We start from the raw sequence: 19,547 nt of genomic DNA on the forward strand, positions 1-19,547 counted from the left end.
AACGATAGATAAAATTCTACGTCCATTGAAGGGATCACGAATGGAACCCAAATCAATAACTTGTTAAAAGTAAAGCACACTGCGTGTCGGACATTCTTGTTTCTTTCATCCAAAATCGATGATGTGTTCAATGATTTTATTGTTCGGTCAATAAAGTATGCCATTCGGTCAAGATTCATTGTGCAGTGCATATCCCACTTTGTCTCATTGCATACATGAACAAACTCAAATAACTCTATGTATAACTACATGTCCTTTTAACTGTATGAAGAGACGCAAAAGCATTTGGTCTAACAATTTTAAAATGACCAATTTCAATAAATTATCTGTCCATTAGATTTACCACTAGATCCTGCATATTTGAGGAATTTTGTATTTTTGACCAAACATTACATGTTCTTCTTATTTAAGTAAACAAGGATTGGAACTAACCTCTATAGCATTGCTAAGAAGAATTATGTGTGGCATGAAGTACATGTAAGGTAAATTGTATTTACATATTATTTTTGTGTAGCGGGATTGGGCTGGATCGATCATTGGTAAGCAGGTAACTAAACAGTAGAGCATTCGGCTACTGTTCAGAGGTCCCGTGCTCAAATCCCAGTCTGACAGCTTCATTTTCCTCTCCTGTTACAGTTACTCAACCAGTGAAAAACCGATGTGTGCGACATTTCGATGATTGATATGATGTGTACCTGGTCACCTTCATCAGACAAATGACCAGGTAGCATAAGTACACAAATGTGTAAAAGTACTTGTACATTGAAATGAAAGCTGAAGATCGATAATGTTGATTTTGACACTGCTGAGTATGTAACACATAAAACCATGACACATATATGATATACAGCTACACCTGAAAACTTTATTTATATATATGGATATGATAATCAGTAGTATGCACTAACTTAGAATTGTATGGTTAAATTAATCTTTAAAAAAACCTCTATTTGTCTAAATGATAACTTACTTTTATACAAAATATATCACAAGTTTTGAGTTCTAAATACAATTACATGTAAACTGATTGCATAATTATACATAACAATTGTACAAATAACAAATTCTTGTTTTTTTTAACAATTATGGACATGTCCAAACTAGAGCCTCGAAAATTTTAATATCTGAAAACATTGTGTAATTTGCAGAACAGATACACCATCATTTTGTATTCTCAATTAGTAAGATAATATTTTCAACAAAAACAAATCCAATAATAATGATATCTTTGAGACGCTAAAGGCAAACTGTGCTAGATACATTCAATATAATTTTGATTTAAGACTGTCAATTTTACATTCTTTAACAGATAAAATTGTTAAAGAATAATTTAAAAAAAAACTTAACTCATCAAAATAGTATGTGATCATGTATGTTTTAGATATATGATTATTTTGTAAGAATTGGGACAATTTAAACATAGAGGAAGACTATTTCAGTAAAGTGAAAATGTAGCTTAAAATATAGCTTATAGCTGACAGAACAACACCCATTGATAGGCATTAGCAAGTGAATATACCCATATCTTGAAACTATAAAACTAAAATTATAAATTAAATTGAAATATTACATACCTGGTATACAAATTATACTACCCTAAACAACTCCTTCATATTGGATGGTATATTATCAACATTTAATCATTAAGATTTAAATCCTCTATAGTACAAATTATATTACTAACTGCATATAAATGTATTTCAACTGCAGCTTTTGAATTTTAGATATCATTTACCTCATCTCATATACACATGTACAACTTGAAGAAATATAATTGCTACTCTTGCATGTTTATTTGATACTATAGCTGTCTTGAGTAAATGTATCTTACGAATTTAAGCATATACCTATATGTAAATTAAAGTGTGCAAAATTGATTGGCTAAATGGAATAGATCTATGATTGTCTACACAATTTCTAGCTTATACTTTCTGCATTCTTAACATAGGAAGAATTATTGAAACGTCGCCAATGATTGTAGATCACTTCACTGCGACTAAACTGCCCCATGGATTCTCTCAACTGACTAGCAATGGAAGGTGGTGGAACATCCATTTCCTCAGCAGAAACTTGTCTGGCTTGTCTGGTGCTAGTGAATTGCAGTCTCCGAATGACAACTTCTTCCATCAGCTCTGTCATATGATCTATAAAATACAGAGAGTTTGAATATACTATATTTTACATTATTATTTAATTGATGCTTTTCGTGAACACAATGTACAAAAGTACAAATATCTTCATGCATACAAAAACCTCTCCCTATTAAAATATGTGATCAAGTATATACTATCAACACAATTTACACAAATACACATTTGCAGACTAGTGTATTCGTTAATGCATAAAAACTACAATATATGTATACATGTACATTTACCTAGTGCTTGGTTTTCACTTCCTTTGGTACTGCATCTCCCTTCCTTCCTTTCGGAAATGATATCCGAAATTGTTTCTCACCGTCGTTGGTTGCTTGTGGCCTTGAGGAATTTGCATTAAAATATGATACTGCCAAGCAGACTCTGGAGGAGAAAGTGATTTACACTTATTCATTGACAAGTAAATCAAGGAGAAATGTCTCTGAGAATGTCTCTCTGTTACAATGTCAGTCCTTCTTCCTCAAGGAACTGTAGGCACCTCTTCAGCCATTCCAAATCCATATTGTAAGAGGTTTTTTAACTTAATTACACTGTAACAAATAATAGAGATTGATAGTTTACACATTACAGATGATATTTATTATTACGTGTGGCTATTGAGTTTTGAATGAAGATACAAAATTATTTCAATAGAGTTAAATAGTATAAAAAATTAACTTACCGGTAATTATTACAAATACATAGTTATTGCAACTTTCTCAAAATATTGTCAACCAATGTAATTAACGGGTACAGATGGACCAAGAAGATAAACAGTTTACAAAACACTTTCATTATGCCATTTATCATTGCAAATAAACTATAATTAAAATAACAATATCCTTATATTAATTGATCATCTTATGATCGTATTACCTGAATAAGTTGGTCATCAAATCAGGTGAAATTAAACGTACACAAAGTTTATGTGGATGACCAGAACCTTGTTGTGGAGGCGTTACCACCAGGTAGTAGGTTTGTTGAGAACAAGATCGTGATTGTGGATGAATTGGTGGAGAGGGATAGAATAAGACCAGCAGATGAGAGGACGGCGCAGATAATTAAAGAGGTTGCCAACTTAGTATGCCCCTATACAAGAATGGAGGTTGACTATCCATCGGCCCATGATTCTGGATGGATGCCGTTGCTGGACATTCAGGTCCAAATTCGCGACGCGGATGGGTCTGTGGACTGGAAGTTCTACAATAAAGAGGTTTCCAGCTCACAATTCATCCTCAATCGCAGTGAACTCCCTGTGTCCGTGAAACGCCAATCCCTAATTCAGGACGGCATACGCCGATTGCGTAACACCAGACCATCTTTGGTACCAGAACTGCGCCAAGAGCTTATGGAGGATCTTGCAGAGATGATGCTGATCTCAGGATACCCAGAGTCTTTTAGGGCCAATGTAATCATTGCTGCCCTCAGAGGCTATGCCAATCAGGTGTCCGCGAGCGGGCGTGGTGATACGCCACTATATCGGCATAGATCTTGGGAGGAGAATGAGCGCAGGTCTAGGAAGAACGTGAAAAAGGCTTCGTGGTTTCGACCAGCTGACACCGTAATTTTTGTACCATCAACTCCTGGTGCAGAACTTGCCAGACGTGTACGAGGGGTGACAGCGGTACAGGGGCCCAGACTTGACGTGAATATCAGGGTGGTTGAAACTGGTGGGCAGACGATCAAGCAACAACTTGTTCGTACCGACACTAAATTTGGTGATGAGTGTCAAAGAGGAGAGTGTGTGTTGTGTCAGAGCAACCCTGGTTCTGGTGGTGGGTCATTACATTTCCGGTCCGGTGCGCTGTACAAAGCCACATGCAAAATCTGTGCCAAGCACAACACAGTGGCCGAGTACACTGGTGAAACCGGCCGAAATGCCTATACCCGGTTCCAGGAACACAAGCGCCAAGTAGAGAGTGGTAATCTCTCTAATGCTCTGGCTAAGCACTTGCTCGAAGAACACCCAGGAGACGAAGGTGACATTAGAAACTTCAAGTGTGAAGTCCTCAAGACCTTCTCCAAGCCACTCGAACGACAAGTTTCAGAGGCGGTCGCTATACACGGATCAGTTGCTGACAAGCTCCTCAATTCTAAGTCAGAATGGGAGCAACCTGCCGTAGAGAGATTGGTGGTCACTAGGGAACCACGACTGTGAACAGCAATATGGGATATGAAATCTGATTAAAATACAGATCTTTATGACCACTCCAGTGATTGGAGGATCTGACAGCGTCCCATGGGGGGTCATGTCATGTTCAGGTGACCTTTATACCACGTGTACTCACGACCACGTGTAGGTTCTGCACCTTGTTGCATCAAGTGTAAACAACATTTCGTCCCAGTATACATATACGGTAAGCTATGTTGTTCTCCTGGGGCGAGATGACCTTAGGTGTGAAAGTTTTTGGGGGCAGCAAAATGACTGGTCTTTATCAAGGATCACGTGGACGTGGCTAGTGGGATTTTCTCTGATCCTTTTTATCAAACGTAATGATAATGGGAATCTGTGTTTTATTTTATTAGATTTGTTGTAATAGGCACTATGTCTACAGAATAGTGTGAGGTACGAGTTGTCTCAAAACAATAACATACCCTTAGTCGATTGTCAAACTTTTCTTTCGATTGCCACCTCGAAAAGCTGGTATGTCTGACGTTTCGACCGTGCATGTGATTGCATATAATATCCCCTTTTCATACGTCAGTGTTATGTTTATGGCTACACAAGTTTATCTGAAAAGTATCTTGCGGTTATAACCATCGTTTAAACACTGGGGTTGATTAAGTGCACATAGCATGTTGGGTCGAAATAACCCGCCCTATACATCAAACGGGCCGAGACATTTCGTATCTGCACACAATAGATGTAAACAAATATGTAGACGAACACGTTGTGTTAGTGTTATTTCGGACTGAAGAAGGCCCTACAGTGGCTGAATATATATTCCATAGAAATGATTTTGATTTTACTTTGAATTTATTTTGGCCTTTTATTTCGGATTATTAATATACTAGCTTTATACCGTTTTTCCTCATTATAAGTTGGTCATCAATATCAGGATTAAATATATTTACTGTAGGCTTATGGCATTGGGTACTGGAATCCTTAGTGGGACATTGTATTTGTACTCCAAATTACTTCACTTTACAGGATGCCTCAACTTGGAGAAAAACATGCTTTCGTTGCTGTAAAGTGAAAAGAAATATTTAAAATTTCGTTAAGTTATTGGTTTAATGAGCTTGTTGAAAATGACAACTTTTACTCAGAATGTCAGAACTAACTGCGGACAGACTGTCGGCTACGAGCGACTGAGGAAAATATGCCACTTTTAAACATTCGAATAAGATATGAAAACGATTTGTTTTTGAAAGTCATGATGTAATCTGTTTAATGATGAATGATCGCTATTTTGCAGAAAAATTTGGGCTGTAATAGGGTTTAGGGTTTTTATCATCTATAAAGACAAAGTAACTGTCAAATATTATCATCGATACAAATGTTAGATAAGCTCATTACAAACTCTATTCATTTTGAGCATTAAACGATACAATGTAAATAAGAGTATGTATATTGTAGAGGAAATTGACGGTATGTCGTTACTTAAGATATATTCATATCATACTATATACAGATACGAGGTAAAAACACTGTTGCCATGATTTTTGTCTTTTTCTCTTTGCGATATATACGTGACGGGAGCCACAGTTAAACCACTGCTAATAGATACGTAAGTTCCGATAAATAAACAATACGTCCAATTAGTCATAATTGATAAATAACTTTTATTTCCAAATGTGCAAAGCAATAACTTGTCAATTGGTTTGAAACACATATCAGTATTTATCGAAGTCCAGAATTACGAAATACTACATGAGCAGAGTCAAGTTACAATTATTCAAATACATGTGAAGCTGTTCATGTATTTATATCTAGCGCTAAACAGACGAAATTCCGTACCTGTCCCATGATGTTGTATCGGGGTATTAAAAAGTTATCCTTGCTATCTTTCAGGCGGAAATTCTTATTGATATCCAGCTCCCGTTTGATTTTGTAATTTCTTCAGAGTTCAAGCAAAAGTCAAAGTCTTTTTATAGAATAGATTCCACAAACTTGTGTAACGTGCACCGGGTCCGGTTCGTCCTGATGGTCACTCCGAACCTACTGTGTCCTTTGGTAGCGAAATATAACAAATTATAAATCTAATAAAACCTCAATCTCAATTGAACAAATAATCAGAATATTTACAAGGGATTTATACAATTAACAAATGCCGTAATACTTGCTACGGACCTGACCACACATACCTATTAACAATACAATAATCCTATACAGCGCAACGGCACTATTCCGGTGCCCGCGCACTTGTCACTCTGCGCAGTGGCTACTATACCTATGTTCCTTAACCAATATCGAGCGCAGTGGTAACCTCGCCCGCTGCGCTGCACACTTGCTACTTGCTCTGTTATCGAGCGCAGCGGTGACTCGTCGCTGCGCCGCGCACTTGCTTCAGCGCGCAGTTGCTTTCTACAATGCTGGCTGTCGGGTATATAACTACTAAACACACGAAAGTCTTCTTCAGACTTTCACAGGGACTTATTCAGTCCTTGTATATTACCTGTTTAGCTTTTCCGACCTTCACAGCAAAACATCCCCCCGATAATGACTGGAGCACCTCTATTTATACCAAATGACCGTGTCCATATTTTGGTACACGGGTTAAACAGGTTATTCCATTTTTAATATATCTCTGGTCACCCGAACTCTTGATTTAACTTAAACAACACACATACTACTTAAAGAATTACAACGACACTGATACCACGTACTCGCTATGAAACACATCAAGCTAACAAGGTTGACAATGCTGAAACTATACAGTACACACAGCTACAGCTACTGAATACGGGCACATCCGGTCGTGTATACACGTGTTTATTTAAAACTCAAAACTGGGTCACAGCGTACGCACTTGTATTTACAAAGAGACAACATAACAAGAAGGGAACCTCTCGTTTCTATGACATATATGATTTAAGGAAAACTTTCCGTTTTCATCACACTTGCTTGTAATTTTGTCCATGCGGACCAGGCAAGCATGAAGTTCCAAGAAGTTTGTTACCACTACATCTTAGAAAATACTAAAAGGATATGTCTCTAATTCCGTGCGCAAGTCCCCCTAGGACCCTAGTTGTGGATATTGCATTTTGGGACCATATGATGAACAATATGGCCGAAAGGCCACCATCTTGGATTTTAATAAATAAAGGTCTGTTTCCGCTGTTTGTCAACTTTTATCTATAGGACGTAGCAAAAGTTTGGTTTGAAAAGCAGACATAGTATAACTCTTTCCAATGTCAGACATAGATCATTCTTTGGCGAGCGCCAAGATCCAACTGGAATCTCTTGTTTATGATTGTATTAACAGACGGTAACATATCCGAATTCAGCGGTACGCATAAATGCGTGTAGGGCTATGTAGCTACGAATTGCCCGATGCAAAATAAAATACTTAAAATAATACGAGCTGTAAAGGGGAGGCTCGGCTGCAGATGACTAGCGACCAGCACTAGCTGGTGGAACATGAACTATCCCCTCTCATTAACTGGTCAGCTGTAGATAACTAGCATTTATATAGCAACGTTACAAAGAACATTCACCAAACGTTGATATGCACTAAGTCGCACGCATTACTATAACTTGTCAACCGCGCCAAATTCTTCGCGTTATACTTTTACCGGAAAATCGGCCACAAAACACGGCTTTCGACGCCTAGTATTGCTATCGCCGAGAGCCAAAAACAAGTATTTCCATGCCGAAAAAGCCGTCCGCTTACGACGAATGTATTGACTGTTTATGTAATAATCAAAACGTTGTCATTTTGGGGAATGTACTTGAAGCTGAAAATACAATTTAAGAAGTTTTTCAGTGAGATTAAAAAAGTACATTTTTATTTCGAGAGTAGTTTATATGACAATCCCCTGTCGAGAACTTTTTCTCTCTACCAGTATTTCGTCGTGTCCACCTATCCCTATAGGGATCAACCAACTAAATAAAAAAAGACCTTCGAAATGGCCCCTGTGTATACAAGATTGAGCCCAGGATAGAATTTTAACCCGGCCGCTGATTGGCTGGCTAATTATGAATTTCAAAAGTAAAAATGTTTTCTGACAGGTAATTATTCCTAGATAACCATAATATCAATTTGGAAATTCATATTGAGATTTAGGTTCAAAATATCAATTTTGATAATGAATAGGTAAAAACATTAGAATTTCCGGATATTTTAGTGCAAAATGCGCCTGATTTCAATAAAGCTACCCTGGTTGGAGTTTGAGCAGAAGGACCCAAACTTTTTTTTTCTATCTAGTGTTATATGAGAACCTAGACTTTAATTATAGAACACAATACCTAACTAATATGTCTTTGTTTTAATAATACAGTACAAAACTTTAACAAAGTTTAACACTGTGGTCTATGTAAAATCATTTAGTTGGTTGCTCTCTATAGCGAACGCAACCGGAAGTATAAGAGTCAGTCACTGGAGCCGAGTGAGTCCATGGATACAAAGGTAAGTCGCCAAGTTTTAGAATAATATGTGTCACTGTGACTATGCATGCAGTTTATTTAGAATTGGCCAGTATGTTAATGGTACATATAACGTAGATTCAGGTAATTAGCACGGCTGTAAACGTGTGACATGTGCGTTTAACATCAGATGGGTACGATGACATGGGTGCGCGGTGCATGGTCTCCTCAGTTGTCAGAATTTAGTTCACAGAACTGTATGCATGTTCCAGTTTAGGTGAACCAGGAATTAGCGGTCAAATCAAGAAATTGGGGGGTCAGTCATCTCTGCCATATTGGAGTGCCGAGAGCCATAAAGGTATAAAACATAAGTTACAGCTTATACATTTGAAATTGGTAACATTAAGGGGAGACAATTACATTGTATTACATAATGTCTAGTTTGGGGTGTGGTATTTAGACCTGCCAGGTATCATTGGTGGGAGGGGGGGGGGGGGGGGGGGGGGTGTGGTGGTGGGGGGTGGCGGGGGGAGTCATCTCAGGTAAGCTAATTTAACTAATTGTACTGATTAATTGTAATATTAGGGCTAATTAGTTTATTAAAAGTATGCATTTTATGTTATAATGATGTAAAATACCATTTTGTGAATATTTTTTCCTTTAATGAAACATATTAATGGTGTTTCAGGGTCATTCAAGATTTCCGGAAATATGTGTTGGTTGCACAGATTCCAGTCATGGACAAAGACATGCATCTTTTGTGCTCATTACAGGTTTGATCTTTGTTTAATTTGTTTATTTTAAACAGAAAGGCTCTGGAACCATGTTCCTGGTAAATTTGAATATGTAAAAGGTTTGGTATATCTGGTTTTCTTCCAAAATCTTGACATTTTCTATATTATAGGGGTACCTGATTATGTAATGGATTATCTCCCCTTGGCTGGGGACTTTTCCTATTTTTCATTATATTCAGAAAGTTTAATCATGTAACTAATAATTAACTTAAACAACATTAATACTATTTCAATATTTAATACATAATTTGCAATTAATCAACACAGTGTGTAAGTTCAACATTTCATGTTTTCAGAATTACTCCGCGGGTGACTGTCCGAAGGTGAAGCCCTGTCCTGGACAAACCACTTGACCGATTAAGTTCATATTACAGATTTGACATACAGCCGAAATACACTTTACATCATAGGTGAGTATTAGAATTTTAATTTCTGCTATAGGGATCAACCAACTAAATAAAAAAAGACCTTCGAAATGGCCCCTGTGTATACAAGATTGAGCCCAGGATAGAATTTTAACCCGGCCGCTGATTGGCTGGCTAATTATGAATTTCAAAAGTAAAAATGTTTTCTGACAGGTAATTATTCCTAGATAACCATAATATCAATTTGGAAATTCATATTGAGATTTAGGTTCAAAATATCAATTTTGATAATGAATAGGTAAAAACATTAGAATTTCCGGATATTTTAGTGCAAAATGCGCCTGATTTCAATAAAGCTACCCTGGTTGGAGTTTGAGCAGAAGGACCCAAACTTTTTTTTCTATCTAGTGTTATATGAGAACCTAGACTTTAATTATAGAACACAATACCTAACTAATATTTCTTTGTTTTAATAATACAGTACAAAACTTTAACAAAGTTTAACACTGTGGTCTATGTAAAATCATTTAGTTGGTTGCTCTCTATATATACCTGCACATATACTCTTAGCATTTGCCTACTGTGTATACCACATACTAGTACGTAAACGAGGTACTTACCTGTAAAGCTGAATATGGGACTTGTCAGAGACCAAAGCTGACATTTTAAAATTAGTACGGTAATGTGAAGGTTTACTGATGTGGCGTCACAAACGCAGGCATGAAAGCCCACACGACTTGTTTTTACCTAACGGATGCCATCTTAACTCACTAGGCACTTCTAAGTTTTATTGGAACCTGAGACTGGCCATTAAACATGCATGTTCCAAATGTCTGGCTCATAGTGAGGGTAGGTTTTAGCTTGTTATAACGCGCTGATTATCAATGTCCATTTTTGGCGAGGGTCACCTCGCCATTGTGATCGTGGTTGCAAAATTCTCTTACAGTCAATTTCCTCAATATGATTGGCTTAGAAATTGCTCGCAGATACTAGCGCTCCTAGCGGTAGAGTATTCAACAACTTTGATTTTACCGGGAATCTTAAATAGCAAATTTTGAATATGAAAGTTACTGAAATAAGCTTATCTGTAATGTTGAAATAGGAATAGTAGATTACTGCTTTCATATCCTTCCCATATACACTATCAAAATGATCTTAGGTTGGAAATTTTTTACTTGAATTGTTTACAATGTTTCTAGACTTTTCGTCCCGAAAATGTTGTTTACAATGCATGAAGACGTTTCGTCCCGAAAATGCTTCGCTTCGCCCCTCGCGTTTGGTCCCTACTAGTGACAATTATCCCGCAACGGAAAAAATGAAATCAATGTTTCACCTCAAACATCAAAATTGTTTCAATAATGATTTTTGTATTTTGAATCATATTAGTTCGGGAGCAAATAAATTTCAGGACGAAATGGAGATTTGTTTATCACGGCTGCGTGATGCCACATGTACGTGTAAATCCACAATGGAAGAAAGACAACTCTAAGAAAATTTAGGATAAACTTTGTCAACTGATCAAATAGCGCATGACAGACGATGAACATTTTCTAAATGTCCAAGGTGGCGTAATCTTCCAACTTACGTCAGTTAATAAGGTATGAATATTTACCGCATCCATAATTATCGATAATTTTATAAGCACATGTATACATTATCAGATACACATTTACATATTAAAGCACGTTTAGAGGTTGTCACTAAAACATTTTAGCCTCTTTCATCACATGTAGGTCTACAGGAACTTGACGTTCTGATAATATATCAATGACAAAAATCATACTTAAATGTTCGAAGTGAGATTATTTTGGACTACTACATTTGTAGATCGATGAAAATGCCGATTTCTTTTTCATAATTCTGCCGTAGAACGGCACTTAAAAAGCTGTTTCAATGATTTGTTCCACTTTCTCCCACTTTTTCGAGATCAAAGGAATTATTCAAACACTGGAGAACAATGGCACACCAATTGTAGTCAGTTCTTATAAAGTAGTTTCTTACAGGTAGATTTTTTACCTGTAATTTTACAAATAGTCACAATTCTATTTAACTGTGAGTAAATGTTTTCATATTTTATCACACTATCTTAAAATGTAACAAAACATTAATTAATAAGAGATAACTCATTAAAATCAAAACATATATTTTTGACTTTAAACTTGAATTTAAACATATTTTATTGTCATAAAAGAACAAATGGATTGGGCACAAGTTATTTCAACTTAAGAAGCCTTCTCCAATCAACATGAAATATTTACAGGTGATGACATTCATACAATAGGTATAAACAATAATTGAATTCATCAAAGTATATAATAACAAGATAAACTATATATTATAAAATTATGTAATGTTCAAAATCTTCTGATGGACTTTATGAATGATTGCGCAAATTCAAATACATGACATTTTACTTCAGAAGCCAAGTTTTCATATCCGTAATGTAAGGTAAGGTTGGGTAAGGCGGCTGTGGGATGGTTCGGTACCGTTTGGCTCTGGGTCTGGTTTGTCCTTTGTTGGGTGTGTGTAATCTCGTTGTTGGCCTGAATTTTCTGGAACAGATGGATGATGCTGTAGATATTTGTGTGGGAATGTTCAACCTTATTGAGTTTGTTGTGCAATCCTCTTCTTTTACATACACTAGGTCAGTGAGGTTGCTGGATGTCGCAATGGCTATGATGCGGGATTGGTAAACAATCGTCAAGGAATTCCTTTCCAGTAGTCGTCTGTGTCCACTTTCCCTCGATATTTGATGTCGTGGATGGTCTTTGGTAGTTGAGGTGTCTGGGTGCGTCTGGCGTTGTAGAGTAATGTCTTGCTTGATTGAAATGTTGGTAGGTGTTGGACGGTGAAGAGTGTATCGTTATTCCAGTCATGAGTTTGCAGTTTGGTAACCTCTTCTTCGTAAATCCTGGGTATGGGACCTCCATGGTATTCAGCGGGTACAGATGTTCTCCATAATCTCCAGGGCCGTGATCTTGGCATGGTCCTGAGGATGGTTGTGGGAGTGGCGGCCATTTCCTGTAGGGAGGTTGTTGCGGGTACTCAATATGGAGGGGCAGTCAGGTATGGTGCATCTTCAGAGGTGCATTCTCCTCTGCTGTTCTTCACATAGTAGATGTAGCCATTATAAGCAATGTTCTGTCTTCCAAATTAATTTCTAAGAAACTTCACCTGAATCTGTGCGTTTTCCATGTTGGTGGTTGATTGGGAACTGTGATAGTCAAACCTCTCTTATGTCCTTATATACTTATAACATACAGCTTGGATGCTAGTCTGAACACTTTTTTTGTTATTAGCAAAATCTTAAATGTATTCACTTTTCATCCATTTTATGACTTGATAATTAAAAAAGTCAGCTTATGTGGCCATTTACAAATACCTACATACAATGTATGCTAATTATTTGATTACTGATTCTTCACTCAAAAAATTCCAAACTATAAGACATCTCCTCATATTTATCATAACTGTCTTTTATAGACTTAGCTGATGAAAATGGTATATGATATGTAAATGTTGTTTAAATAATGATGAAATTAGATAACTTTAAATATTGTGTAAAAACCAGGTAATGTGGAAGAACACGGGTATAATCCAGGTAATGTGGGAAAACACAGGTAAAATCCAGGTAATGTGGGAGAACAAAGGTCAAATCCAGGTAAGAGATATGTGAAGCAGACTTTAACTGCTGTCACAACATAACTGCCCCTATGTTTTAAAAAAAGTGGGAGAAACAAGAACACACCGTTACAATCTACAACAAACGTGAAGAAAACTGTTAAATGTTTAGCAATTATCCTGAGTTATATTTTATCAACGATCAACAGAGATTAGCAATTAAAACTTACATAAACATACTCCCGATTCTCACTTGCATTGTGTGATCACTCGAGCGGAACTAATCTCTACCACCTAGCACAGTCTTACAAATTCAATCACACAAAAGCCTACACGATCACTGTTTTTAGTGCGATTACATCTTTGGGTATGAACAATACTAGTTCTTTGAACTTTTTAATCGGCAAAATAAACTTATCACCGTGCCCATGGACACATGCATATGCGTATACTTATACTTCTTTGTGCACATTATCAGATACATAATTATATGACAACTGCTGTATTACAATCAATTTATGAAGGACAAAACTCTAAAGAACAGGATGACTAAAGAACAACACAGTGTTCCAGCTAGGATTTGAAAAGGGCAGGGCGCTGGGCAAAAAAAAGGACATTTTTTTCGCGACATAAAGCTTTTAGGGCATTTTATATACGACATACAGCTAATATCAGAAACAACTGTATAATATGTATATCATTGCATCATAATCATCAATGATTCTAATATCAATACCTATATTATGGCATCAAGTAGACTTTGGGAGTGTTTTGTGAATTCTCCAAAATGTCGAGACATAGAAAGAAAAAGTTGACTGTTTTGATAATAATTCGTTTAATTTTTATTTGGATTACCAGGATGCCACAAAATCGCTTTGTTTCAGTTCTGTATTTGTCTCCGTACTCTCTGCTGATTCCTTAAGTCTTACTTCAAGAACATCTTCCATATATTTGTCTTTGCAATGTGTGTTGTCATTTACAAAGTCCATTCAGTCTTGCATCAAGTAACATTTACCAAATAAGTATTATAAATTGCCACAATTTGTCTTTTAGTGATCATGCGTTTACCATTTTGTTTCAGAATGTTGGAACAGGAAATAAATTTCAATAATATTTACTCTAAACTGGTATTGTTATTTATAAAAAAAAATGCTTAATTATATGATATTAGCCTTTTCAGTAATTACTCTGTTAATACATTTATTGTTTCCTTATGTTTTACAGAATGTCTTTAATATGATTTAATGATTTTGAATTTGTTTATTTTTATGACATGTACATGCTTGAAATAAAAAGAATAAATAAAACATTAAATTTATAACACAATATGACATTAGTTGTTAATATTTTTAGAAAACATATTTAGATTATGGTTAATAATACACTAATCATCATCTTCGACACAATTTATTCAAAATAAATTAAGTATTAATTTGCATAACACAGGTTGTTTTATGTTTTCCCTCCTTGACTATCAATCTTCTCTGATCACTCTGAAAGTGGTGATTTTACCTTTTTCGGTCACCACATGAACTGCCCTTAAATCGATTACATCCAATGCAATGAGACATACTGCATTTATTATAACGCTGTAAGGCAATTCTGCAAGATCAGCTTACATTGTCTATTTACATTGAACATATACATGCACAGTATGGTACCTTATTTATATCTCCTTTCCTATTTTCAATCTACCTTGGAATCTTATCTGGCGGAAAAAAATGTTAATTGTCTGACAACTATTGACAAATTATTTACAGATAATATTGAAATGTATCCCAAACTTTTTATCATTTTATATGCCGATGACACTGTTCTGCAACAAATGTTAAACGGATTTGAACAATATTGCATTACATGGAAATTATAACCTAATATCAGAAAGATAAAAGTTGCAATGTTCTCAAAACGTAAATTGGCCCAACAACACCAGTTTACGTTATGGGATATAGAATTATTTTGATAAGAAGGCTAGGGTATACATATCTAGGTATATTTTTTAACATTAATGGTAGCGTTTTTAAAGTAAAGGACAAACTGCTGAACAAACAATTAAATCAGTGTCTACTATTTTTTAAAAAACAAAGGAATGTATCTCTTCCTGTTGATTTTAAACTGAAAATATTTAGTCACTTGTAATGCCAGTTTTATTATACTCGTCAGAAGTATGGGGATTTGAATATACAAATATTGTAGAAAAAATCATTTCTAATTTCCTCAAGTTAAGAAAGTGTATTAAATAATTCATGGTCTATGGCGAGCTAACAAGATATTGATATTGGAATAAAATGTAGAATGATTACTTTTTGACATAATGTATACTTTACATGATATAGACCAGACATTTTTTAAATGGCTGTAAGATGTTTAAGATATTTTATCCAGAGCTAGTTTAAATCATGTTTGGATATATCAATCAACTTGCTGTTTTACAAAAGAATAATTACAAAAACTTGTTAAAAGTAGACCAATTGACCAATTCATTTAGAAATGGTATGACTATATTGATAAGTCTTCTAGAGGACTGACATATTCTACATTTTGGCATAGAAAAATATGCCTCTTGTCTGTCACTGCTGCAAAACAATACTTGTTAACTGATACTTTGGTCCCAGGAACTTGATGAGAATAACAAGGAAAAGGTTAAAGATGCTATAAAATCATTTGGCATATAACATCGTAGGAAATATTAGAATGGGCTCCCAAGAGTTTAGTATGTGTTTCTTATTTAACACCTTGGTGTCCAAGGAATCCTCAAAAGTCCAAACTGGAAGGAATACAAGCAAAATTTATTTCTTAATATCCAAAAAAAGTGTTGACTTTAGAAATATATTCTCCAATCATTGAGACCGAGCCATTTAGTACTTTCAGTACTTTGATTAACAAATAGTTCAGCTTTATATATGGCCTTCGGTTTGCTAATTCAGTATGTACGGGTTATTTAATTTATATTACTCTTTATCTTTTGATTGAGTCTGATATCTCAGTTCAGTCAAACTGTGACATGTTAATTAAATACAAGTTACAGCTTCACTCATTGGTTTGATAATTTCACTACAGTCCAGCTATGACTAGTTATTACATTTCAGTACAGCCCAGCTATATCTGGTTAATATTTTTAGTACAGCCCAGCTATAACTGGTCATAATATTTTAGTACAGCCCAGCTATGACTGGTTATTATATTTTAGTAAAGCCCAGCTATGACTGGTTATTATATATTTAAGTACAGCCCAGCTATGGCTGGTTATTATATTTTAGTACAGCCCAGCTATGACCGGTTATTATTATTATATAATTAAGTACAGCCCAGATATGACTGGCTATCATATATCTTACGTGGGTTTTATACATATATATCCAATACATATCACTGTGTTATGCTGGTTTTCATTTTCCTTATACTGTGTCTAATTATGACATCCAGGCCTATGTCTACCAGCACCAGGTCGAACCAGAAACGTAAAGCACCAGAAACCACCTCATCTCCAGTGCCAATTAACGTACCAGCCCAGGAAGAATCTGCAGGATCCATTCCGGCAGCTAAAATTTCGGCTATAACGAAAACTGTAACTGCAGCGGTTTTGGAGGAGCCCCGAAAGCCACCTGCCCCCTTGACCAATGACATTACATCAACATTATGTGAACCAGCTGCAGCAGCTGGGAGCTCAGCAACACAGGCCCGCAATGCGACAGCTGTGATAATACATCCAAACACTTCCGGCGATCATACAGAGACAGGTGCTAATTTTGATATGAACTAGCATGTAACTATCAGTAATACTAATAATGTGTTTGTACCTGATATGCCATTTGTCAAGCCACCACAGATATCATGCCGCCCGTTATATCAAAAAGTTGCACCTTAAGTAAAACAAAAAAATATGGGATGGGAAATTCGTAGACCTATCACAAATTTTGGACGAGCAAACTGCTCCAAAGTATACTCTACCACTCGATGACTCTTGACAAAGGCAAACCAAGACAACGATTTTTGAATATAGAAAGATGGACAGATGCATTTAGCATAGTTTCCTCTGTTGATAGACAGAAGTATCCAGAGGCCACTGAGGGTTTGGCTACTTACCAACATGAGGTTCGCAATATTGCGAAAGCCGGTGGTGCCTGGTATACGTATTATACTAGTTACAAAGATATGGATTGGGGCTCTTTAAAGCAAGAGCTATACTGCATGACTATGACAGCATCAAAGTCAAAACCCCAATCATCCAATCGAAAACAAACATTCCCTTCATCTTCCCTAAATACATCAGGGAGTCCTACTTTTCGTTCCAATCCAGGAACCTGCTTTCGCTTTAACAAGGGAGCACACTGTGGGGGTTGCTCCTTTTCCCATGTCTGTGGAAAATGTGGTGGAAAACACCCTCAGTTCAAATGTTCTGAAAAGCCTAAACTAACCACAGCTCCAACCTCCTAACTCTAGAATATATTCTTCTTCAGTGACAACACCTATAAATGTTGATGTTGGCAAAAAAATGTCGATGGTCGGTAAAACACTTTATAGTGTTACATCTACAGCTTCACTACCATATGAAATGAAGAGGAAGAACGACAACTCTGTTATAACAGAGTTTTCGTTCTGGAACGAAATGTTAACACGGCTAAATAAACCTATCAACCCGCTTATTTTCGCGATTTGGGTAATAAGGAAACTATGTTATAAATTTTGTTAAAATTTTCAATGTAAGTTAATCTCAGCGTGATCTATCGATTGAAATAATCGTGTCAGCTATGAAAATTCTTTAAAGGTGATATTTTTTGGGTCAAACAGGCAAAAATCGGCATTTTGATCACAGGTTTCTGTTTAATTCGTCCTAGTGAAATAACTTACAAAGTTAGCAATCTGAGACTCTACATATAAAAAGTCTAAATAATTCTGAACAAAACGGTATTTCTGATTTTTGGAAATGTTACATACAACGACCACAATACAGCCTTGAATAATGGTGATATTTCGCAGGTTCTCGGTAAATTTCCACAACAGACGAGCTATTTCGGGGTCCCAGACGCCTTCCTTCGGAGCTATTCTCACCGATTGGACCGGCAAATATACCATTTAAAAATGAGTGATATTTATGAAATTTTCTGTAGAGGTGAATAAATATCGTGAAATGCGTAACAAAATTATTCACTAATCATCACAATTGTGTTACAATATGCGCCCAAAAAGTGCAACAGTGAAATGGATCTGTTTGTACTGATTCGAATGCACAAAATCATGGCGCAGACTATCGCGCCCCCTATGAGGAATGTGTATTTTGTCTGTATCCGGTTGAGTAAAAACGTTGAAGCCGCCTTGATGTTCAAGTTAAATCCGGCATTATCAGGTAAGTAATTGTTCATTTTACTTGTTATAGACATCAATATCATTATCGGTGGATATTACTATTATCAGATATATTTGATTGTTTTTGTAGGCCTGCAAATATAACGTTAGGTACAGTTTACAGTCTGTTTACAGTCTGTTTATGATCATCTTGGCGAGTGACTGTCTGACAACAGAACCATGCATGCGTTCTAAATCGTGGCTTAACAGCACGTAAACTGACAATTGTACTGCCTTTGAGGCAGATGCCGTTTGAATATATGTATCTCCTAATATATTGTTTGATCATATGATTAAATTGCTAGTTAGTTAAACCATAAAGTAATGCACATGTCGTTTCGGTAGTCCGTAGGCTCACATTTATCGCAGCTTCGTTACATGTCATTTCGGTACATGCGGAAGTCTTTTCGGTATCATAAAGTGAACATGGCGAAATGACTTTCAGAAGGTACCGAAACGTCTTTAAGTAATCTGAATATTAGACAACTAAAGAAAACAAACCAGAAATTTAAAAAAAAAAAAAATGGTAACAATGTAGTTTGACAATGGATATGATCAACATTATTACATGTAGATAGATATGGACATTTGTATGCACTGCAGTTTTACATGACACATTATAATTGCTTAGGCTTAAGTTACTGTACAGACTGGGTGGGTGAGGTCAATAATGTTAATGAAAATTCATTTCACAATTTTGCTGTGTTGTGTATAGTGATAGACAACTACATTTGTACTGCGTAATAAATAGGATGCCGAC

At 36.0% G+C, this 19,547-nt stretch overlaps 1 long non-coding RNA gene across 2 annotated transcripts; it reads left to right on the forward strand.

Annotated features, from left to right (window-relative positions):
• Positions 1-8,090: 8,090 nt before the first annotated feature.
• LOC138332368 (uncharacterized) lies at positions 8,091-19,285 on the forward strand. 2 transcript variants are annotated; one of them, XR_011209823.1, is made up of 4 exons: positions 8,091-8,704; positions 9,350-9,434; positions 9,752-9,865; positions 18,422-19,285. It is a non-coding gene; the product is annotated as an uncharacterized lncRNA (long non-coding RNA). The 2 variants fall into 2 exon arrangements; XR_011209822.1 differs by lacking the exon at positions 18,422-19,285 and having other exon boundaries at positions 8,094-8,704; positions 9,752-10,384.
• The last annotated feature ends 262 nt before the right edge of the window (positions 19,286-19,547 follow it).

The sequence above is a fragment of the Argopecten irradians genome, chromosome 9, assembly GCF_041381155.1.
Source record: "Argopecten irradians isolate NY chromosome 9, Ai_NY, whole genome shotgun sequence".
NCBI classification, from domain to species: Eukaryota; Metazoa; Mollusca; class Bivalvia; order Pectinida; family Pectinidae; genus Argopecten; species Argopecten irradians.